Raw genomic sequence first — 350 nt, forward strand, 5'->3', positions numbered from 1 at the left:
CTCGTTTCGATGTTCTGTCTGCACAGGGTTTTTTACCTCCAAATAATTCTTACTTTTATTGTAATATTTGATTGATGTTTTTTTATTTTTCACACCTCGTTTTGGGTTAACGGAGACGATAACCGTTGTCTTGTTTGAGAAATTCTAATGCAATACTCGGTTGCACGTGTTGCGGCATTTTTACCACCGTATCTCGTTCTCTAGATGTTCGTTTGTTCGGCATGGGTTTGTTCTGTTGTTGTTTGTTCTAGGCGGAAATGGTACGAGAACCAAACCGTTGAGAAAAAATCGGAGAACTCGGATTTCGCGACTATATTTTGCGAGGTCAAGAATGGCGTAAGGCCGTGAAC

Source organism: Tarenaya hassleriana, unplaced genomic scaffold, assembly GCF_000463585.1.
Source record: "Tarenaya hassleriana unplaced genomic scaffold, ASM46358v1 Cleome502, whole genome shotgun sequence".
In the NCBI taxonomy this organism is placed as follows: domain Eukaryota; kingdom Viridiplantae; phylum Streptophyta; class Magnoliopsida; order Brassicales; family Cleomaceae; genus Tarenaya; species Tarenaya hassleriana.